The 23,699-nt window shown below is 52.3% G+C and overlaps 1 protein-coding gene and 1 long non-coding RNA gene across 2 annotated transcripts in view; one reads left to right on the forward strand and one right to left on the reverse strand.

The window, feature by feature from the left end:
* Positions 1 to 898: 898 nt before the first annotated feature.
* On the reverse strand, positions 899 to 2,027 carry LOC116947610 (uncharacterized). The gene is made up of 3 exons (XR_004403700.2): positions 1,864 to 2,027; positions 1,364 to 1,462; positions 899 to 1,143 (listed from the first exon to the last, which is right to left on the reverse strand). It is a non-coding gene; the product is annotated as an uncharacterized LOC116947610 (long non-coding RNA).
* Positions 2,028 to 2,341: 314 nt separating this feature from the next.
* LOC116947609 (RNA-binding protein 5-like) overlaps positions 2,342 to 23,699 on the forward strand; it is a 78,628-nt gene continuing 57,270 nt past the window's right edge. The window contains exon 1 of the mRNA XM_076070747.1: positions 2,342 to 2,949. The gene's annotated coding sequence lies outside the window, so the exon portion shown is untranslated. The remainder of the gene's footprint in view (positions 2,950 to 23,699) is intronic.

A 23,699-nucleotide genomic window follows, 5' to 3' on the forward strand; every position in this document is an offset into this window, starting at 1 on the left:
CAACTGGCTAAACGGGACCATCAACCGTGTAACAATTAAAACAAACTCAGAAACTCAGCATCATCTCAACTGCGCCTGCGTGCGGCGCATGTCGAACGAGGTCGTCGTAGGTCAACTCGAACCTTCTCGCCGGGGATGGAATTCGCGCGCCCCCTGTCGGCTTTGCCGTTGTTGATGTGCAGGGGGAGGAGAGGCAGAGCCATTGCTCGGGTCTGTCCTCCCCGCATTGGTTCCAGTTACGTCAACCATCTTTGTGGTCTTGTTTACCACCTTAGCGCTCGAATATGACTAGGGTACAGAATGCATAATCTTTCAAATGTGCGGGTATGGGTTTTTTTGTTTGTTTCGCATGTGGGACTCGGCCACGCTTGGCTCTTAACAGCCAAGCCCGGCCACTCACCGCCATGCATGGCCCCTGTGGGTTGACATCCATAGGAATGTGGAATTACCACTGTTTGCTTAAGGCTATAAACAATCCCACCCTAAGGTCATTGCCATTTTCTGCTCCAAATGAGCGTCGAGGCGATGCTCTTTGCAGTTCCGAGGCAGTGGTGGAAATGCCACGTTTGTTAGGGGGGAGTCTTTTCCATAGCATCGTTGGCTTCCCACAGTGGTACCCATTTTATCGACCCGGGGGGTTGAAAGAGGGATGATGGGATGAGGAAAATCCCCAAACAGGATATGTGACTCTCATTATCGATTGGAGTTGCTTCCTCTCCCACTGAGCCACTTGGCCGGACAAATCATTTCCATGCTATTGGTGTTGGCCGTGAGCAGGAATCGAACTCGGTCCCGGTCGTATTGTGTTGCTTTGACCTACTAAAATATTCCGTGAGTAGTAAACCTCTCGAGTTGTGAACGCGCGCGAACAAACAAAAAAAAACACGTAAATATGGGATTCCATTCAGTTGTTTTTATTACAAACCCAACGCAGAGTACATCTCTTGTTAAGTAGGAATGATTGGGGTGTCAAAGCCCTTCAATATTTACACAGCACAAATACAACCACGAACGTGTTCGACTGTAGTAGAACTATCCACAGGCGCGCTCAACAAAATACACCACGGCGCGCATCCAACTCCTCCTCATCTCCCCGCCGGATTCTCCTTTTGCAACGTGCGCCACATCACTTCTTCTTTCCTCCTACGAGCCAAAAGAAAATCGGCAGTCACACACACACACAAAAAGGTTATTAACGGGGCCCCCTTCTCCGTGCACAGCACAGGGGACTTTCAACACGCAACAACATTTAATTTCACTGGCTGCAACAACGGGCGCTGCGTAACGTGCACGATGCGCTGCAATGGCGTTGTTGTTGTTGGCGGAGCGCATGTCCCGTGTGAGAATGATTGTCGTAACGGACCCTCCTTCTTCGCTCCTTCCTTTTTCTTCTCTCCCTCCTTCGCTGGCTCCTTTGTCGTCACGGCGGCAGCCTTGTCGGTTCCCTTCTTCGGGGCAGTACCTAAACACGCACGCAAATGTATGCATAGACATGAGAGATAGATATAGATGCATCTCTGAAAACGTACATGATCGGTGCATTTTCACCCATTGCAAATATTGCTCTCGGTAGGAGAACGCGGCAGCCCAGACTACGACCTTCAGAGGCGGTTGCGCATCTGAACAATAACAAAACCCCCCACCGTGCATTGTTTCCGATGCGTGGTTAATGAGGGATCCCTCACAGCAACCGAGAAATTGGCCACGCGGAGGAGCCCCCTCGTTCGCAACGCAATTGCACAGCGCCGTAAATTGCACAGCGTCGTCACATTGACATGCGGCGGTGACATCGCTTTATTGCGAACGTGCAGCATGCGCTGTGCCGAGAATTCATAAACGAGATATATAGAGAGAGATAATCACCTTTCCCAGACATTGTCTGTCGATGCGTAGGTTGGCTTTGACGTCGAAGTCGGCTTTCGCGCAGCAGCAGCAGCAGTAGTAGACAGGACACGAGGTATTGAACGGAGCGAGTGGTTTGGAAGTGCGTAGCGATGCTAACTCGCCACGCTCACTTATATAGGCGAGTTCCAGCTCCAGCCAGTACGAACCAGATGAGCTCCTCCCCGCAATCTCCCTCTACACAGCCCAGCTAGCCCTGCCCTGCATTGCAGCCATGCCCAGCGTCCCCCCCCACCACCACCTCCGTTGCCTGCCTGCTTCACTCCGGCGTCAACAAGTGAATATGGGATGGCGGTGGGGGTAATGGAACTATCCAGTAGAAACGATGACATCGCCCCACCAACCGCACGCACGCACCCGTGCACACGCACGCACGTGTGTGTGTGTAGCCTGTTGCATACGTGGTCGGGATTTGCGCGCAATAAAACGCGGTAGTTAACACGCGGCGCGATGACTTCTCCCCCCCCACCCCCGGCGTTAGTTTGCGAGCGCCTATTTGGCACGGCGCGGTCGCGTTCCGAACTTGCGCGCGGCTAACGCGGGTCTGGTCGGCGCGTGCCCCGTTGCTCCCAACAGGTTTACTCTCTCGCGTTGTCGGGCCGAGATCATCGAAGGTGGGATCGGTGCCAAACGTTGTGTATTCGTACCGGCCGTGCCATTAAATGCGACGTTTTATTGATTATTATTATGGTTTTTTTGCGGGTACCGAATATCAATCGGTTCGCCCATCACCATGCCACGCGCGCTCTCTCTCTCTCTGCCTTGCGCACCTGCGCGCGCGAACGCACGCACGCACGCGTGCATTTACAGCGGCGGAATGGAGGTGGCGCAGTGGTGAAGCCCACGGCTCACAACACATCAGGAGTGCGGGGAGGCTTGATACCCTCGTAGGCTCTCAACGCCTCCCCCACAAACATGCACACGTCGGCGTGGGCTAAGCTGTATGGTGGGTTCGACGTATGGTCCGCGCAAGCCGTCGCACGACACACGAGGTGCCCAGGACGGTTCATCCAGCGGTGGATTGACAAACGGGACTGACTTGCACAGGTATACGTGGCATCGTGCACGCACGCACACACGCACACACACACGCGTATAGTATAAAGCGCATACTCGCACGCGTTATGCTATGTATATATTTTGTGCGCACGACGCGCAAGCTTACACGTACACATCCTCATACACACATAGCCCCCACCACCAGCACCCCCCTCTATACAAAGCCGGCAGCGGAAATACCGAGTCGAATGTTCTAGAAGGATCGGGCACGGCGGTGCAGACCGCACATAGTGGCCACACATCCCGCAAGCAGCAGCACAAAGGGGGGGGGGGGTGGCGTCCGCTAACCGCCAATGCGTGGCGCGTGCACTCCTGTGCACACCACCACCACCCGTGCCTGTGGTGTGTGCGTGTGTGTGTTTGTGCGTGTGTGTGTTCCTGTGGTGTGTGTGTGTTCCTGTGGTGCGTGTGTGTGCCTGTGGTTCGTGCGCTCCTGTGCACACCACCACCACGCTCCACCCGTGCCTGTGGTGTGCGCGTGTGTGTGTGCCTGTGGTGCGTGTTTGCGTGTGTGTGCCTGTGGTGTGTTTGTGTGTGTGCCTGTGGTGTGTGTTTGTGTGCCTGTGGTGTGTGTTTGTGTGCCTGTGTGTGTTTACTGTTGTACGGGAAGCGGTAGTGCAGCGGTTAGCGCGCTGCGCTAAGAACCTGGCGACACGGGTTCGGATTCCCGCTCACGGTCAACGCCAGTGACGATTATCTGAACCAGTGCTGCGCGTTCCCCTAGGTCGACTCAGCCTCAAATGAGTACCCGGTGAGATGTGTGTAAACATCGCCGCCACTGGGGAGACGAAGGCGGCCGCTAACAGCACTTGCCCCAAACAATGCGTTAAGGCTACACGGGGCATCTTTGTTGACTGTTGCGGGGAGCGGTAGCGTAGCAGTTTCGGCGATGCGCTTGGGGAAAACCAAAACACCGACGACAATCCCGAGTTCGATTCCCGCTCGCGGCCACCAACGCCGGCGACCGATTCTCTGACACGGTCCTGGGCCTCTCCCCTAGGTCGACTCAGCCTCAAATGAGTACCTGGGTGCGGTGTGTAGCAAACATCGCCGCCACTGGGGGAGACAAAGGCGGCCGGGCGTGGCGTTGACCATCCACCACCCCCTCGTGTTCCGTGCCGGCCTTCACAGGTGCTACCTGCTAACATCACTGCCCCAACAATGTGTTAAAGGCGATACGTGGGAAGGGGGGAAAATCTGTATTTTTTTTAAGCTTTTGTCGGTAGCGTGGTGCGATTAGCGCACTGCGACACGACCCCGACGTTCGAGTCCCCTAACTCGCAACCAACATCAGTGGCGAACAGCGGAACGTCGCTCCTGGGCCAACCCCACTAAGTCTACCCGTGGGGTGGTTAGGGGAGAGACAAAGGCGGCCGGGCGTGGTTCAGCTGCCCGTATGCCGTGTTGGCGTTCATGCGTGCTCCGCTAACAGCACGTGTCAAGAGCCACGTGTTAGTTCATCATCGTGGTGATGAACTAACACGTGTCAAGAGCCACGTGTTAGTTCATCATCGTGGTGATGAACTAACACGTGTCAAGAGCCACGTGTTAGTTCATCATCGTGGTGATGAACTAACACGTGTCAAGAGCCACGTGTTAGTTCATCGTCGTGGTGATGAACTAACACGTGTCAAGAGCCGGTGATGAACTAACACGTGTCAAGAGCCACGTGTTAGTTCATCATCGTGGTGATGCTGGTGGAGGCGTCTCGCGCGATTGTGGTCCTGCGTAGCACGGGTTGACCATGTTGTTGCTGCAACCACCACCACAACACGAGGCTACAACGCTCACGACAACTCGCTCATCGCGGTCGATAAAGAGGTCATCCATTGAGTACGCATGGAGTAGGGGGGAGGGGGGTTCACCCAAATGTGTTCGCTTGCGTATGGTGGGGGGGGGTCTACTGACAATGCACGTATTGCAAACGGGGGGGGGGGGGGGGTGGTGAAGCCTCGATAATAATAATGCAGCCGGCGGTGGACTGTTAGCTTAACGCGTTAATATTATTAATCCTTAATCGTTTCTGCGTGGATTAAATGTCGGCCGTTCTATAGGATTTGGAGGGGGGGTTGTGTTAATCGTACGTACGCAGATGGGGGGGAGGGGGTGGTGTAAAGAGTTCGCGTGTAGGGAGAGAGAGAGAGAGGGATGGTGGTCACGTGTTGACAACAACGTTTCGTGCGCGTACCGACTCAATGGACGGGGCCCCAGACCAAACTTCTCTCGCCCCGCGGTGTTGCCGCTCCCCGCCACACCCCCCCCCACACACCCCCCCCCACACACCCCCCCCCCCACACACACCCCCACACACACCCCCACACACCCCCACCGCCGGGGTTATTCGAGGGCGCGGCGAGACCCCCACGGGCTCCTTGCGCACCGCGCTCGGCGCGAGGGCGGCGTGTAGAGTGGGGGTGGTGTGTAGAGTGGGGGGTGGTGTGTAGAGTGGGGGCGGTGTGTAGAGTGGGGGTGGTGTGTAGAGTGGGGGTGGTGTGTAGAGTGGGGGTGGTGTGTAGAGTGGGGGTGGTGTGTAGAGTGGGGGTGGTGTGTAGAGTGGGGGGTGGTGTGGTGTGTAGAGTGGTGTGTAGAGTGGGGGTGGTGTGTAGAGTGGGGGTGGTGTGTAGAGTGGGGGCGGTGTGTAGAGTGGGGGTGGTGTGTAGAGTGGGGGGTGGTGTGTAGAGTGGGGGTGGTGTGTAGAGTGGTGTGGTGTGTAGAGTGGGGGTGGTGTGTAGAGTGGGGGTGGTGTGTAGAGTGGGGGTGGCGTGTAGAGTGGTGTGGTGTGTAGAGTGGGGGGTGGTGTGTAGAGTGGGGGCGGTGTGTAGAGTGGGGGTGGTGTGTAGAGTGGGGGTGGTGTGTAGAGTGGGGGTGGTGTGTAGAGTGGGGGCGGTGTGTAGAGTGGGGGCGGTGTGTAGAGTGGGGGTGGTGTGTAGAGTGGTGTGGTGTGTAGAGTGGGGGTGGTGTGTAGAGTGGTGTGGTGTGTAGAGTGGGGGTGGTGTGTAGAGTGGGGGTGGTGTGTAGAGTGGGGGTGGTGTGTAGAGTGGGGGTGGTGTGTAGAGTGGGGGTGGTGTGTAGAGTGGGGGTGGCGTGTAGAGTGGGGGTGGTGTGTAGAGTGGGGGTGGTGTGTAGAGTGGGGGTGGTGTGTAGAGGGGGGGTGGTGTGTAGAGTGGTGTGTAGAGTGGGGGTGGTGTGTAGAGTGGGGACGGCCGTGGTGTGCGGGGCGATGTGCTGCGCTGTTGTTCACGGGTGTAGCTACATACAGCATTGGGGTTGTTATACAGCGTGGGGGGTGACCACGTGTAACAACGTGGGTGATGTTTACAGCGTGGTGCGTCACAGCGTGGTGTGTCACAGTGTGGTGTAGTCTACAGCGTGGTGTGTAGGCTACAGTTTGTGGTGTGTAGTATACAGTCTGTGGTGTGTAGGCTACAGTCTGTGGTGTGTAGGCTACAGTTTGTGGTGTGTAGGCTACAGTCTGTGGTGTGTAGGCTACAGTCTGTGGTGTGTAGTATACAGTCTGTGGTGTGTAGGCTACAGTCTGTGGTGTGTAGGCTACAGTCTGTGGTGTGTCACCTACAGTCTGTGGTGTGTAGTCTACAGTCTGTGGTGTGTAGTCTACAGTCTGTGGTGTGTCACCTACAGTCTGTGGTGTGTAGTCTACAGTCTGTGGTGTGTAGTCTACGGCGTGGCGTGTCACCTACAGTGCTGTGACGCAGTCGTTGTACGGAACGGATGCGAGAGTTGCTGCAACCCGGACATGGGCAGGCGTCGAGGTCATCGCTGCTGAGCGCACGCGCTGCAGGTGGCAGTGCGAGTGTGAGCACGTGCTCACACCGTGCGAGTGTGAGCACGCTCACACCGTGCGAGTGTGAGCACGTGTGTCCATGGGGAGTGGTGGTGTAGCGGTTAGCGCTACGCTGCGCTACGAACCCGGCGACCCGAGTTCGATTCCTGCTCACGGCCAACACCAGTGACGATTATCTGAACCGGTCCTGGGCCTCTCCTAGGTCGACGCAGCCTCAAATTACTACCTTGGTCCGATGTGTAAAACATCTCCACTGGGGAGACAAAGGCGGCCGGGCGTGGTGCTGGTCACCCACCCCTTCGTGTGCCGTTCCGACCTTTATAGGTGCTCGCTAACATCACTTGCCCCAACAGTCTGTTACAGGCTACACGGGGGATCTTTGTGGGCTGGTCCCAGCCAGTGCTACAAGCGTGTTGCTATATCCATAATAGAAGTTTATTTGGGTTAGATCGCGTGTCGTTAAACCCGCCACCACCCGACACAGCCAATTTGTAAGGTTGGTCACGTAAACAGAACGTGGCAGTTTGTTACTAGTGGTTGTGTGCTTAATGGCGACACAGAGGCAGGTCTTCACGTAAGGGCTTGCGCCGGTTTGTTAATAAGGGTTCTTGATAACTTTCACCAGGGGTAGGTGGCCTACACTGGGTCCTTCACGTGGACCCTCGGCTCTGTCTGTCCCTAGCCTCGGCTAGCTCTTGGGCTCTCTCCCTCGAGTCGGATCGGGGGTTCAGCCAACACCGACCGACCGGGGAGAGCAGCACCTTCCACGACTACCGCCGGCTTCTCTCCAGACTCCCTGAGCTCTACCCCATGTCTCTCCATCCCGGGCTCCCACAACGACCGCGCTTCCGTCACGAGGAGACATGACGTCATCTTACCGCACAGCGCGTATGACGTCACGTCCCCTTACTACTACTCTACACTAGTAGAGCACACCACAACAATTACAATAGATTGTTTACAATCGATTGTAGATGTTGTGGATTTACTCTCCCAACACACCGGTGTGTTGTACTAGTGTAGTGTCCTTCCTCCTGGCGTGTGTGTGCGTGCGGCGCACACAGTCGGAGACGAGGTAGTTGCAGGAGGCACTGTCTCTCTTTATTATCCCTCGTTCACACCACCAACTCTGGCCTCCTGTCTCACGACCACGCTGCCGTACGGCCTGTCCCAGACATGACCCTGTCCGCGTTGCACCGACGGCGTCGACCGAGACAGCCAACCGCTGTCCGGCCGCGCGATGATCGGGCGGAGGCGGCGACGACGAGACGAGTCCACTCCCGGAACCGGCAGCCCGGAGCTCCCCGCTCTCCGCTGCTTTTATTCTCCTCGGCGCGGCTTGGAACCGCCCTAGCCGCGCCTCCCTTCTAGACCAATCCAGAGGGTTCCAGGGGCCTCCCCACGAGGTCTACCGTGACCCTTGCCCCGGTTCCTCCGCCCTGCCGGCACACACGCCCTGTACGTGCTCGGGGCGGCGTGTGCGCCAAGTGTCCACCGCAGTTGCTGCTGCTGCTGCTGCTGCACAGCAGTCGGCGCTGTGTCTCTACACTAGTAGAATAATTGGCGTGTTGTTTACGTGGCAAACCTTACTAATTGGCTGTTTCGGGTGGTGGCGGGTTTAATGACGCACTTATATTGTTACGCGATATAACCCCAAAAAAAACTGTATTATGGATATTGGTCCCGAAATCCTACGTGTTAAGCGTGTTGGGATATCTTTGCTTTACAGCTCGCCGCTTGCGTGACTCAATGAGGTGTTTGCGCGAGGGTGGTATTCAGTTAAAATAATTATCACGGATTAAAAATATGTATACTTCCTATAAATATAAGTATCCGAGCCACGACCCGCATTAAAGCCGCACGTATTTTGTCCACGCCGAGTTGAATGTGATTTATCTGCACGCTGGACAGTAATTGGGCTAATTATTCTTAACTTCTAATTGGGAACTCGGTCTGCGTGACCTCTGCGAGGTTGTGTGTGGGTCAGTGTCTTTATCTCTACGCGCGTGTCGAGGTGTGTTGGCGTGTGTCCTGCCTGGTGTGTGTGTGTGTCTTTGTGTCAATGTGTGTCATTGCATGTGCCTCGTGTGTGTCAGTGTGTTGATGTGTGTCGGTAGGTGTTGTGTCAGTGGGTGTGTTGATGTGTGTGTGTCCGTGGGTGTGTTGATGTGTGTGTGTCAGTGGGTGTGTTGATGTTTGCCCGTGGGTGTGTTGATGTGTGTCCGTGGGTGTGTTGATGTGTGTCCGTGGGTGTGTTGATGTGTGTGTCAGTGGGTGTGTTGATGTGTGTCAGTGGGTGTGTTGATGTGTGGGTGTGTCAGTCGGTGTGTTTATGTGTGTCAGTGGGTGTGTTGATGTGTCAGTGGGTGTATTGTACTGCTCAACCACGTTATGTATGCTGATGATTTGGTAATAGCTGCTCAGTCAGAGGAGGAGTTGGAGACGCTGCTGCTGAGACTGGAGCGTACCACTAAGAGGTGGGGCCTTACCATCAGCCCCACCAAAACTAAGTACCTGCCTGGGTGTGTAGGCTACAGTCTGTGGTGTGTAGGCTACAGTCTGTGGTGTGTAGGCTACAGTCTGTGGTGTGTAGGCTACAGTCTGTGGTGTGTAGGCTACAGTCTGTGGTGTGTAGGCTACAGTCTGTGGGGTGTCACCTACAGTCTGTGGTGTGTAGTCTACAGTCTGTGGTGTGTAGTCTACAGTCTGTGGTGTGTAGTCTACAGTCTGTGGTGTGTAGTCTACGGCGTGGCGTGTCACCTACAGTGCTGTGACGCAGTCGTTGTACGGAACGGATGCGAGAGTTGCTGCAACCCGGACACGGGCAGGCGTCGAGGTCATCGCTGCTGAGCGCACGCACTGCAGGTGGCAGTGCGAGTGTGAGCACGTGCTCACACCGTGCGAGTGTGAGCACGCTCACACCGTGCGAGTGTGAGCACGTGTGTCCATGGGGAGTGGTGGTGTAGCGGTTAGCGCGCTGCGCTACGAACCCGGCGACCCGAGTTCGATTCCTGCTCACGGCCAACACCAGTGACGATTATCTGAACCGGTCCTGGGCCTCTCCTAGGTCGACGCAGCCTCAAATTACTACCTTGGTCCGATGTGTAAAACATCTCCACTGGGGAGACAAAGGCGGCCGGGCGTGGTGCTGGTCACCCACCCCTTCGTGTGCCGTTCCGACCTTTATAGGTGCTCGCTAACATCACTTGCCCCAACAGTCTGTTACAGGCTACACGGGGGATCTTTGTGGGCTGGTCCCAGCCAGTGCTACAAGCGTGTTGCTATATCCATAATAGAAGTTTATTTGGGTTAGATCGCGTGTCGTTAAACCCGCCACCACCCGACACAGCCAATTTGTAAGGTTGGTCACGTAAACAGAACGTGGCAGTTTGTTACTAGTGGTTGTGTGCTTAATGGCGACACAGAGGCAGGTCTTCACGTAAGGGCTTGCGCCGGTTTGTTAATAAGGGTTCTTGATAACTTTCACCAGGGGTAGGTGGCCTACACTGGGTCCTTCACGTGGACCCTCGGCTCTGTCTGTCCCTAGCCTCGGCTAGCTCTTGGGCTCTCTCCCTCGAGTCGGATCGGGGGTTCAGCCAACACCGACCGACCGGGGAGAGCAGCACCTTCCACGACTACCGCCGGCTTCTCTCCAGACTCCCTGAGCTCTACCCCATGTCTCTCCATCCCGGGCTCCCACAACGACCGCGCTTCCGTCACGAGGAGACATGACGTCATCTTACCGCACAGCGCGTATGACGTCACGTCCCCTTACTACTACTCTACACTAGTAGAGCACACCACAACAATTACAATAGATTGTTTACAATCGATTGTAGATGTTGTGGATTTACTCTCCCAACACACCGGTGTGTTGTACTAGTGTAGTGTCCTTCCTCCTGGCGTGTGTGTGCGTGCGGCGCACACAGTCGGAGACGAGGTAGTTGCAGGAGGCACTGTCTCTCTTTATTATCCCTCGTTCACACCACCAACTCTGGCCTCCTGTCTCACGACCACGCTGCCGTACGGCCTGTCCCAGACATGACCCTGTCCGCGTTGCACCGACGGCGTCGACCGAGACAGCCAACCGCTGTCCGGCCGCGCGATGATCGGGCGGAGGCGGCGACGACGAGACGAGTCCACTCCCGGAACCGGCAGCCCGGAGCTCCCCGCTCTCCGCTGCTTTTATTCTCCTCGGCGCGGCTTGGAACCGCCCTAGCCGCGCCTCCCTTCTAGACCAATCCAGAGGGTTCCAGGGGCCTCCCCACGAGGTCTACCGTGACCCTTGCCCCGGTTCCTCCGCCCTGCCGGCACACACGCCCTGTACGTGCTCGGGGCGGCGTGTGCGCCAAGTGTCCACCGCAGTTGCTGCTGCTGCTGCTGCTGCACAGCAGTCGGCGCTGTGTCTCTACACTAGTAGAATAATTGGCGTGTTGTTTACGTGGCAAACCTTACTAATTGGCTGTTTCGGGTGGTGGCGGGTTTAATGACGCACTTATATTGTTACGCGATATAACCCCAAAAAAAACTGTATTATGGATATTGGTCCCGAAATCCTACGTGTTAAGCGTGTTGGGATATCTTTGCTTTACAGCTCGCCGCTTGCGTGACTCAATGAGGTGTTTGCGCGAGGGTGGTATTCAGTTAAAATAATTATCACGGATTAAAAATATGTATACTTCCTATAAATATAAGTATCCGAGCCACGACCCGCATTAAAGCCGCACGTATTTTGTCCACGCCGAGTTGAATGTGATTTATCTGCACGCTGGACAGTAATTGGGCTAATTATTCTTAACTTCTAATTGGGAACTCGGTCTGCGTGACCTCTGCGAGGTTGTGTGTGGGTCAGTGTCTTTATCTCTACGCGCGTGTCGAGGTGTGTTGGCGTGTGTCCTGCCTGGTGTGTGTGTGTGTCTTTGTGTCAATGTGTGTCATTGCATGTGCCTCGTGTGTGTCAGTGTGTTGATGTGTGTCGGTAGGTGTTGTGTCAGTGGGTGTGTTGATGTGTGTGTGTCCGTGGGTGTGTTGATGTGTGTGTGTCAGTGGGTGTGTTGATGTTTGCCCGTGGGTGTGTTGATGTGTGTCCGTGGGTGTGTTGATGTGTGTCCGTGGGTGTGTTGATGTGTGTGTCAGTGGGTGTGTTGATGTGTGTCAGTGGGTGTGTTGATGTGTGGGTGTGTCAGTCGGTGTGTTTATGTGTGTCAGTGGGTGTGTTGATGTGTCAGTGGGTGTATTGTACTGCTCAACCACGTTATGTATGCTGATGATTTGGTAATAGCTGCTCAGTCAGAGGAGGAGTTGGAGACGCTGCTGCTGAGACTGGAGCGTACCACTAAGAGGTGGGGCCTTACCATCAGCCCCACCAAAACTAAGTACCTGCCTGGGTATTTTGTAGCATCGGACACTCCACCCCCACAACTCCCAATCAGTGATGGGGCAGTTGTGGAGAGAGTGGAGAGTTTCCCATACCTGCGCAGTGTGCTTATGACTAGCTCCAGTTTAACAGCAGAGGTCTCACTCCGAATCAGTCGAGCGGCAATATATTTTCATCGGTTGCGTAACGCTGTGTGGAAGCTACCTGGTCTGTCGCTCCGCACTAAGCTTCAGGTCTTCTCGGCCACGGTCATTCCCTCCCTTCTCTATGCTTGCGAAACGTGGACCCCCCTAATGGAACATCTTCGCCGGTTAGAAACATTTAGGCTGGCCTGCCTACGATCCATCCTGGGTTTAACCAGACTGGATTGTGTGAGGAGCTCACAAATCCTTGAAAGATCTGGGCAATGTCCCATCAGTGAGCTCCTCCGGCGGGCAAGGCTGCGATGGCTGGGTCATGTAGCCCGCATGCCCAGCCACCGCATGCCGAAACAGCTTTTGTTCGGCCGGATTGAGGGGGCTAAGCGGGCGCGGCACGGGCTAGAGAAGAGATGGAGTGATGTGGTACAGGAGGACGTGGAGCTGAGTGGACTTGCCGATGACTGGTACCAGCGGTGTCAAGATCGGCCTCTGTGGAGGAGGCTCGTGAAGGATGCTACTGGGCAGTTGGAGGTAGTCGCCCTCCAACAACAACGGAGGGCGGAGGAGCGACGCTCAGAACAACGAGCGGAGCGCCGGGTGGCTAAAGCACAGCAGGTTGGCACAGTAGGGGGCACAGGTGGTGCATCAGCCAGTCATCTCAGTCAGTCGACCCGTGGCACCTGGGTCTGCCCCGTGACCTCCTGCCAACGGGCGTTCGACACTTCACGTGGCCTCAAGGTGCACATAGCCTGGCACAAGCGCCGTGGTGACGTCACCGCCACTTAGTGGCGAATGGCGGTTGTTGTTGTTGATGTGTGCCCGTGGGTGTGTTGATGTGTGTGTCCGTGGGTGTGTTGATGTGTGTCAGTGGGTGTGTTGATGGGTGTGTTGATGTGTGTCAGTGGGTGTGTTGATGTGTGGGTGTGTCAGTCGGTGTGTTTATGTGTGTCAGTGGGTGTGTTGATGTGTCAGTGGGTGTGTTGATTTGTGTGTCAGTGGGGGTGTTGATGTGTGTCAGTGGGTGTGTTGATGTGTGTGTCAGTGGGTGTGTTGATGTGTCAGTGGGTGTGTTGGTGTGTGTCAGTGGGTGTGCTGATGTGTGTCAGTGGGTGTGTTGATGTGTGTGTCAGTGGGTGTGTTGATGTGTCAGTGGGTGTGTTGATGTGTCAGTGGGTGTGTTGATGTGTCAGTGGGTGTGTTGATGTATGTCAGTGGATGTGTTGTGTGTCAGTGGGTGTGTTGATTTGTGTCAGTGGATGTGTTGTGTGTGTCAGTGGGTGTGTTGATTTGTGTGTAAGTGGGTGTGTTGATGTGTGTGTCAGTGGGTGTGTTGATGTGTGTCAGTGGGTGTGTTGATGTGTGTCAGTGGATGTGTTGATGTGTGTCAGTGGGTGTGTTGATGTGTCAGTGGGTGTGTTGATGTGTGTCAGTGGGTGTGTTGATGTGCGTGTGTTGATGTGTGTGTCAGTGGGTGTGTTGATGTGTGTCATTGGGTGTGTTGATGTGTCAGTGGATGTGTTGATGTGTCAGTGGGTGTGTTGATGTGTGTGTCAGTGGGTGTGTTGATGCGTCAGTGGGTGTGTTGATGTGTGTCAGTGGGTGTGTTGATGTGTGGGTGTGTTGATGTGTGGGTGTGTTGATGCGTGTGTCAGTGGGTGTGTTGATGTGTGGGTGTGTCAGTGGGTGTGTTGATGTGTGTGTGTTGATGTGTGGGTGTGTCAGTGGATGTGTTGATGTGTGTCAGTGGGTGTGTTGATGTGTGGGTGTGTCAGTGGGTGTGTTGATGTGTGGGTGTGTCAGTGGGTGTGTTGATGGGTGTGTCAGTGGGTGTGTTGATGTGTGTGTGTGTTGATGTGTGTGTGTGTTGATGTGTGTGTTGATGTGTGGGTGTGTCAGTGTGAAGCGTAGCGGTTCGCGCGTTGTGCTATGAACCCAGCGACCCGCCTAAGTTTGGCCACCACCAGTGACGATTATCTAAACCGGACATGGGCCTCCCCAAGGTCGACTCAGCCTCAAATAAGTACATGGTGTGTAAACATCGCCACTGGGGAGACAAAGGCGGTCGGGCGTAGTGCTGGCTACCCACCCCCTTGTATGCCGTGCCAACCTTCATAGGCGCTCGCTAACAGCACTTGCCCCAAAAGTCTGTTAAGGCTACACGGAGTATCTTTGTCAATGTGTGTCATTGCATGCATCTCGTGCGTGTCAGCGGGTGTGTGGATGCCTGTCATTGCGTGTGTGTCTGTGACAGGATTGCGAGTGAAGACTCACGCCTAGCGGGAGGGAGGGAGGGATGGGCCAATTTGACCGTGTGTTTCCGTGGCCTGATGAGACGCAGGGCGTTACACGTATGTCGCTGTGAAGGTCGCCAGCACTTGTAAAACCTACCTGCTGCACGTACGGCGCCTCCTATACGGGCTCTCTTCACCCGTGCGCAACACGCGCGCCGATGACGCTGCTGTCATCATGCTCAGCCGCGAATCAATCCACCGGCTGGACGAAGGCTTTCCCAAGCCACCGCCATCTCTCGGCATCCAATTGTCTGCCACTGCGTCACCATTTGACGCTGCGTGTCCGGCCGGACACGTGAACCGTTCATAATTCGCCATCTAACGGCCTCAATGAGTGGACATGCTAGATACATGTGGCAATGTGTTGTGTGTGTGTCAGTGGGTTGGTGCTGGCCATCCACCACCTCGTGTGCCGTGCCGGCCTTCATAGGTGCTACTCGCTAACAGCACTTACTCCCAACAGTCTGTTACAGGCTATACGGGGAATCTTTATTGTTGTGTCAATGTGTGGTGCGGAGTGGCAGTGTAGCGGTTAGCGCGTTGCGCTATGAACCCGCACACCAGAGTTAGATTCCCGCTCACGGCCATCATCAGTGGCGATTATTTGAACCAGCCCTGGGCCTCGCCTAGGGCGACTCGGCCTCAAATTAGTACCTGGTGTGCGGTGTGTAAACATCTCCACCAGGGAGACAAAGGCTGCCGGGCGTGCTGTTGGCCACCACCTCGGTCTGGCCTTCGTAGGTGTTCACGAACAGCACTTGCCCTTAAAGCCTGTTAAGGCCTATATGGGGGGGTCTTTATCATTTAAATTGTGTCGTTGTCCGTGTTGATGATTTGCCATCTAGGCGTCCGTCTAACTGACATCCTCAACGACGAAACAGCGAGATGGTAAATAAATCGTTCTCACAGTCGACTCATTCGCACCTTCCAGCGGATGCAGCACTCTCACGGCACTATTCAACGCGGAGATGAGAAGCTCAGCCGCGTCGAACCACGTACAGCCGAGACAAGGCAGACCTCATTGGGTAAACCGTGCAGAGCCAAAACATTCGCTCGACAAAGCCGCTATGAGCACGATTGTCCTGTATTTGGATAAATTTTCATAAATGTACAGACGGGCATTTGTCTTGAATGAAAACGCATTTTAGGAAAAGAACAAATTCTAAAGACTCGCCACCTTCATTCTTGACTCTTAGGATGGACAGAAGATGTAAGAGCTAAACCTTTTTGGGTAATGGCCCTTATTCAGAGCGGCTTGAAACCAGATGGACTTATAGTTGTAGATTACACTTCATCGTTATAAGGCAGTGTTAGTGGAGAAGGTGGTGAGTTGTATTTATTCCTCCGTCTTAATTTTCATTTTGCATTCAAACATTTAATCCGCACTGCAGTCATGAAAAGAGTGATCACTTTTGTTCCACGCTGTGCGAGATATTGGCCTTGTGCGTCAGGTGACAACAAACCGCAGAATGCTTTTCCCCGTTGGAATTTGGCAGTTTATCATGAGGGGCTGCAACTTCGTGACCACTGGAAAGGAAAGTTCCATAATCCCAAGCAATGAATGAGGCCAACGGTGTCTCAAGCAATGCAATTAGCCAGTGGACTCGGGAATGTCATGTGCTGTAACAGGGTCTTGCGTGGTACCCGAGTGTGTGGGATTGAGCCCTGCAGTGGACAGACCCAATGACGATCATGAATGGTTTGTGTGTGCGTTGTCCACTTGGCCATCTCAGCTAAGCCAGTGAAGTTTACACACGTGAAAATATGTCTGGCTCCAATCAATGTGATTTCACTACTGGATGAAGCGTCCCCCCTCCCCCACCCCCCCCCCCCCCCCCCCAATGCTGTGTCAGTCACAGGGTTTGTTTGACCATACTTCACCACGCTGGGGAGCCCACGGCCGCTCCACATACCGCTGGGCACTCATCTCAGCTGCGGCAGGGAATCGGGACTGGGGTCGCTGGGATCATCGGGCGGCGCGCGAACTGCTGCGCCACTGTTCCCCACACCATCGCAGGCTGCCATGACCGATTGGCTTGAAGGTGGTGGTGGGGCTGCATCGCTTGTGCAGCTCTAGCAGGCAGTGATGCATAGGGCGCCATGGTGTTGAGATGTTAGGACCTCGCCTGGTATACAGGAGGTCGTGGGTTTGATCCCGACCCTGACGCGTATTTTGATTTTGCATGATTTTTATTCTAGGTTCTCTGGTTTTTCACTCCACATTTAGAAACATGCGTTTTGAGCACTTGGCTGCAAATACACTTCCACGCAATAAGCCACTTCGTTGAGCCATCATTTGTCACTCGGTCGCTATTGTTCATAGTTAAATGGTTACTTAATGTGAAAAAGAAAAAAACCTTGAACAAAACATTTCAAAACGACGTGATTTGCGAAGCAATCATTATTTCCTATTCAAGGCTCCTGATAAATATTTAATTTCCACAGCATTATTTATACATTTTCTAGCATATTCCACAATGTAAAAATAAAGCGAAAAAAACCCGCGTTCGACCGATTGGAAGTAATCTGGGGAATGACGTCATTCCAGAAAAGTCACGGAGTTTACGGGACCCAAATAGGACGGCAAAGGAAAAGCCTGCTGCGAGGGATCTCCGAGGGCACGAGTGTTATTCGCTCGTCCTCTGAAGCCAGCAGCTGGATTCACAGCCTAGACATCGATTTCTACTATACTGGTTACTCAGTGCGTACCCTATGAACGAGAGTGAGGCCACAACAACAGCCCCCCTAAGGTCCGTGGGCTTTTTCGTAAGCAAGGCTGCCCCCGACACATCGTTGACCACCTTGTGTAAGGGCGACCTCGCTGAGAAGAAGAACATTTGCAAGTGGGATGCTGCCACGGTGTGATAATAGTTTGCACTTGCAATCCAGAGGTCACCGGTTCGATTCGACCTCCTTGCGCAGTAGTGTCTCAAACAGTGGGGCAAGTTTCTCAAATCTTCCCTCCTCCTCACGTCTTTCCACCCAGGTGTTTAAATGGGTTCCCACGTCAGTCGCTTGAGAGATCGTGTAATCGTGGCGCAAACTGTGGGCACTCCCACTCGGGCCAGCGTAGAAAAATACCTCAAATGCCCTCTACAAGGACCCTCTCGAGCTCCCTCTAGTGGAGGACTTTCGGCCAACAGTGGCGTCAGAGCGAGCAATTCATGGGCTGTCCATTTATTTATCCCAGCACTGAAAGGGCGGCGCCAGAATGTTTTTGTGCTGAGCATTTGCCGAGCGCCAATGGCAAATACCAAGCGATCTGTCCGTGCCTGACCCGCCCGTGTCGCGACACAAACACTTGTCGCCAACTGTGACTGGAGTTGTCACTTGGCTGGGAGTGAGGGCTTGCCAAGGTGGTTTTGCCAAAGTGTTGCCAGAGGCACAATAAATGGCAAATGTAACAAACTCAAGCCGGTTTGCCACTGAATTGAGCGACGGGAAGTCCACGTTCCAATGGTCTTTCCGTACGAAACAAACTGGTGACTTCTCCACAAGACGGTACCGTTTTGTTTGCTTCACCCTTGAGAGATGGAGGAGTGAATCGACCCTGACTGGGATTTGAACTAAACAATTCATCTATTGCAAGCCATGCACTCTACAGCTGCATCACCCAGCCACATGTGCAAAGTAAAGAAAATTGCAAATACGTGACATTGTTTGTGTCACTTTGTTTAGGTGTGGAAGTGTGAATTTGTCATGTCAAATTCATTTTTGTTAATTCTCAGAGCTAGAATAAGCCACATTCTATGAGCATCCAAATGTAATATGGTGTTTTATTGTGCGGTCTTTGGCGACTTAGCCAAGACCATCAAATCACTAGACTTGTAGAACCTCGGACGCTTGTCAGGATCTCAACGATGCCAGCTCAGCAGATCTGGGTGATCTTGGTCTGGCCCAGACTGTTGGAACGTGAGATCGCTCTCCAAAGTCAACAACCTTCACAGGCCAACCGATCTTACCAGCTTAATGGCTTTGCACGGCGGTGCCTTGCCCCCCACCCCCCCCAGCCCTCCGGCCTTCCTAGAAATATTGTGGGAGGCAGCACGGTCACAACGTATGTACTGCAGGCATGTATGGATGTTGAACTTCTTTTGCACCGTACGCAGCCAACCGTGCTTATCGGAGGTGTGGGGGAAGGACAACAATCCGAGGTAGATTCGGCCCAGTCTTAAAATGCTTGGCAGAGTCAGTCTGGTGGCTGATCTCTCGGGCCGTGGCCTGGTGACGCACACCCAGCGCTGCTGCTCAGTTCTCTCATGTGGATTTGGCCCTCGTTTGTCCACCTGACCGACTGTCACACCACTCCCTGGTTCATAAAAAAAAGCACCATGGCAAGTTTAATTTTCAATATTAACTCGTTGAGGCACGGTTTTGCAACGCAGGTGTCCTTATGGCCACTTACTATACATTTGTTTTGCTTGTGACCTGCATTTCACCTCTGACGTGTGCCTGAATATGTTACTCATAACTAATTTGTTGAAAAGCAACTACAGAGAAGAAGAAAAAAACTGTCCAAGTCATTGAGGTACATTCATATTTAGTGTTATTCAAAACTGTAATTTATTTCAGCTCAACGATGCATATTGTAGTTTTAATGTTCTTATTTGAAAGTTAAAAAAAAAACTATTAAGCTCGGTGATGGGTTTCTTACCATTTATGCTTATATTAAATATATAATTTGAGGTTGATAAACGCAAGGCAATGCGGCATATAAAATGCATCAATACTTTTCCACACGGACCACATTACACCTTCCACTGGGTGTTTACCACTTAGCCAACCACCTTTTAATTAGTTGCTTGACGAGCATTTATAAAATAAGGAATTCAAGGACAAAGTCACGAATGTAAATGATACGGTATAAAACAGCCCTTTATCATGGGGGTTGCTTGACCATCCATACTTCACCATGCTGGTCAGTTTCGGTTGGTAAAGGGGGTAGAACCCAGAACTGGTTCGGATATCATACATCGCTGATGTTGGTCATGGCTGGGAATATAACTCGATTCTGTGTGTCCGTAGCGCTGTTCCACTCACTGCTGGGTAGATCTTTGAAGTGCCTTCCACTGAAGCCAAATGCACTTCGCTTGACCTCACCATGGTTCACTTCAATTTATTTGGTAATTGCGATCTAAATTGGTTACGCGGCTATTAAATTTAACCACAATTACCATTCCAATATTCAGCGATATGTAATGCTTGAAAAACACATGGGTTTGTTAAGCTGTAAATAATGCACCAAACGGTTCCCTATTTGCATTCCCTTAATCGAGGATAGGGTAACAACAGCAGCATCTAAAGCATTGCTTCTCTGCATTCCCAGAGGACGTGCTCCCGTAAACCTCTAATTTTTTTTTTCCCCCGTGCACTGCTTTGGGGAGGAATACGTGTCACCGACAGCGTCTCTAAAAATACATATTGAAATGCTTCTCAAGGACGGTGAAGGTCAAAGGCTGCAACGGTTGCAGCGTCCACATCAACAACGCGGCATGCAGCATATGGGCAGCAACCAAAGGGATGTTGGGTGGAATGAGCGGGCTACGTTGTACGTTGCAATTAAAGGGACACGGCATCTCAACAAGGAATGCGACACGCTTGAAACATTAAGAGGGGTTTTTTTTGTTGCTTGAATTTACAATGCATTGTCCGCATTGTGGAGCCTACAAAAAGAAATATCTTGCGTTTCTCGCCGCTGCATTTGTGGCATCGCTCAAATTGCCCACCATTATGTACTCTGCACGCATTAGCCCCTCGCGAACTCGGATTTCTCCCTGGGCTCTTCGCGAATGCAGCGAGCACCCCCACTTTACCGCTTGTCGACAATCATTGGATAGATAATGTTCGAGACACTTCTGCAATTCAACAGCTTCTTTCTCAAAGCCCCGGTTGCTATAACGGAGGGTAGCTCTCATCAAAATGACCTTTGAACACACCGCGTACTCATTCAGATACAGAACTCATGCAGCACATGTCAACCTTTCGTCCAGCGTGAATTCTATTGCAAAAGAGGAATATTGTCACAACCTGTGAAAGTGTCAGCTTCATTCTGACTGTTGTTCATCAAGAACACCAATCGAGTTATGGAATTGATGTTGTAGAAATGCCTTTCTGGGACACCCTGGGACTAAAAGCTGGTCTTGGCCTACATGAGCAAGATTTTCCACTGTAGCAAGGCCGTAATTATAAATATATATTGGGGGGGGACACATCCCCCCCCCCCATATTCAAATATACTCAAAATGTCCCCCCCCAATATATTGCTATAAAATACATTTCTGTTTATATGATTGTGGTTATTGTTGTACTTTATTAATCCCTAATCTCTGCCATTACATACAATGAAACAAGAAAAGGCAAAAAAGAAAAAACAGAGCAATGTAATACAATACACTATTAGACATTATTGTAAAAAAAATAGATAAAAAGTCAATCCTATGTGTTAGTGAAATTTTTTTATACTTTAGGCAGGAAATTCGATTTCAAATTTCGATTTTTTTCTTCTGTTGACTCCATGGCTCCGGCCTTGCGCTGCAGGATCCACAATTGGAACTGAAAACTCGTTTCGTAAGAAATATTTTTTGCGTGTTTAGTTTGTTAGCCTACCCCCGCACCTCCAATTAGCACGGTTGGCTACGTACCGTGCAAAAGAAGTTCAACATGCATACATTGCTACGTGGGGCTCAAAACTAAGGCTGTAGACTTCACTGTCAGTATGGCATAAAGCTGGCCCCTGGACACCATGGATTCTCACCTTAACGCACTAAAAACACTTTAAAAGAAAGGTGTAATATCCCAAGAAGAAGAGTGATCGTGTGGTCATTTCGATTTGGCCCGTACTGCTGATGCGACAATACCTAGCTATCACCTCCTGCTGCTACAAACCCTCTCAACCTACATTTGAATACTGTACTTAAAAAACACACGTGGATTTGACTTTAATAACAAGTCCAGTATGGGAAGCCAGCTGTAATGGAAACAAAGTAGTTATGAAGAACGTAGAGTAATCTGCAATTTGATATCTTTGAAAACTGATATCTCGATTATACGGTATTTTTATACAAGTGTAGTGACATGACGTCACTACTGTGTCGGGACTGTACGAGCGTAGTGACATATGACGTCACTACTGTGTTGCCTCTCTATGGCGACTGCAGGTGGGGTGTCACAGGCCGTGACACTCTTGCGTGACCCCGACAGGACACGTGACCGGACGAAGGGGGGGCTAGGGGCCCCATGGGGGAGCTTGGTGGTCACGTGGTAAGGGGCCTGGGCCTTCTCGAAGGATCGGGAAGGGGGGCGTGGCCTAGGGCGGGGCCGGCCACGCCGTAGCAGCAGCAGTTATAAGCGGGGTGTGAACAGAGAGCTGGGCTGTTCAACCCCGGGAAGAAGACGCCATCGGCGGTCCTCGAGTCTCCGATCTTCGTCCGTGACCAGGCAGCCCGTTAACCTGCCCTGGTCATGTTATGCAATATTCCCTCCCGAGTTGTTAGTTAAATTAGGAACGGTGGTCACCACCTCATGTATAGTGTTCACGTTGTTGTTACGTGTTAATAAAGTGTTGCCTCCAAGTTGAGTGTGCGCCTCAAACGAACCCATGACACAAGCATTTAAATTCCTCAGAGCTTTTAACGGCATGCGGCCAATGTCACTGCCCTGCTGATGGTATTTCATGTTATAAAAAAAATCCCACATGGATCAGTGTTTAATAACTGCTGTAGTTTGTTGTCCTTTCCCCGCTTAGCACGGTTGGCTACGTACGGTGCGAAAGAAGTTCAACATACGTACGAAGCCTGCACACAGACGTTTGAACTCGTCAAGGAACATAAACCATCACACGAACTGCGGTCATTTTGGCTCGCCATTGAAGAAACACGATAATCACCGCATCGCACGTGTTCAGATGTGCTTATGCGGCCGTCTGGAACGCTCTTCCGATATCAGGAAGCCACTGGAGCTATGCACTTTTTAATCATCATATAGATTGAAAACTCATTTTTTTCGGGTTGCTTTTTGTGTTTCAACTGTTGGGATTCCCTCGCACCCCCGATTAGCACGGTTGCCTACATACGATGCGACAGTAGTTCAACATACGTTGACCTTTCAATTTCACAACTGACACAGTTGTGAAAGCCGTTCGTTTCCCACGGGGAGCAGTGTGCACGCCGCTGTAGTCGACGGGCGAGCGCCTTTCGAGCATAAACACACCGAAGCACGTGCGGGTGCCAGGGTAACAAGAGTTGCTACTGTGCAGTCTGGTATTGCGAGGCCCTTGGCCCTCTCTGGATGACTTTGTGAGGAGACGGGGCCATCGGGAGGGCAGGGAGAGTGAAAGGAATAGAGCAGAGCAGCTTCAGAGGCTGCCCTTCTGAGGGTTGCTGGGAGACCGGATAAGTTTGTTTATCTACAAGGTAGGGGGGGGGACCCAAATCTTAACCCCACCCCCCCCTTTGTGATTATAATCCAAAGTCACCAGTTGCAAATGTAGCCAACCGGTTCAATGTCGCTTTATAACGAGCTCAGTCCTGAGGCAGAGACATTACGTGATCACTTGCAACAGACATGCCACGTTAATTAGAGATTCTCGGTTCGGTCTTTCTGAGATTAATGCAGTGGCGACGTCCTCCCTAGGTCATCACTCCTGCAGGACAAGTGATCATTACAATTAGCCATAGGCTTACAGCGGCATTTATTTTGGTATTTACAAGCAGAGTATGCAGAAATAACCAGACAGCTAGGAGACTCGAACCGTTATCTCCATAGACACTGGATTCACGGGTAAACGTGCATGCGGAGGATTTTCTAAATGTCATCGTGGAACATGGTAAGCAGCTGGGAAATTCTGAACAGAATGCGGCAGGCAAGAGTTGAGGTAGTAATCAGAAGAGGTTGGCAAGGCAGCCATTGGAGTGGTAACAATAGGCCATGGCCAAGGAGAAGAGCCAAAGCCCGATGTTTCGTTTTTTTTCATGAAAATCCCACTCATGGTAAAGACTCCAGTTTTATTGTGCACCTCCTACACTCTGACCTTAGACTGGCACAGCGTGAGACACCTTGGAGCCCTTATTGACGTTTAAACCCCTGTTCTTTTACGAAACTAAACTATTTTTTAAAATTTTCACCAGGTA

This window comes from Petromyzon marinus, chromosome 30 (assembly GCF_048934315.1).
Source record: "Petromyzon marinus isolate PM22_M1 ecotype Great Lakes invasive population chromosome 30, UKy_Petmar_22M1.pri1.0, whole genome shotgun sequence".
Taxonomy (NCBI): Eukaryota; Metazoa; Chordata; class Hyperoartia; order Petromyzontiformes; family Petromyzontidae; genus Petromyzon; species Petromyzon marinus.